This window comes from Labeo rohita, unplaced genomic scaffold (genome assembly GCF_022985175.1).
Source record: "Labeo rohita strain BAU-BD-2019 unplaced genomic scaffold, IGBB_LRoh.1.0 scaffold_275, whole genome shotgun sequence".
Classification (NCBI taxonomy): Eukaryota; Metazoa; Chordata; class Actinopteri; order Cypriniformes; family Cyprinidae; genus Labeo; species Labeo rohita.
This window is the reverse complement of record NW_026129045.1, coordinates 73,000-73,446: the sequence shown is the minus strand read 5'-3', so window position 1 is coordinate 73,446 and position 447 is coordinate 73,000.

The following is a 447-nucleotide window of genomic DNA, read 5'->3' as shown; positions in this document are numbered from 1 at the left end:
GTTAAGTTACTTTCAATTAGTAGTGTCACTCAGTGACTGGCCAAACTCACAATGTTCAGATAACCGTTTCAACACTGCCACAAACTGAGAGATAGATTCGCCATCTTGCGGATTTCTTTTGTGGAATTGAAATCTCTCAGCGATAATCAGTGGTATAGGCGGAATTGCTCTTTGAGTAACTTCACTATTTCCTAATAGGATTTGTCACCTGGTTTGTCTGGCTGTGTCAAACTCTGAAGCAGATTAAACGTTTTCACACCCATGACACTCAGAAAGGTCGGCACTATAGCTCCGTCTTTGATGTCGTTTGCCAGCACAAAGTAGTTAAAACGTTCAGTATAGGCACTCCACTTTTCTATTGATTCATCAAATGACCCAATACTTCCAATTAATCCAGCCATTTTGTTTTACTCACTCCTTCCTTTATGTTTCTCTGTTCATCAGCTC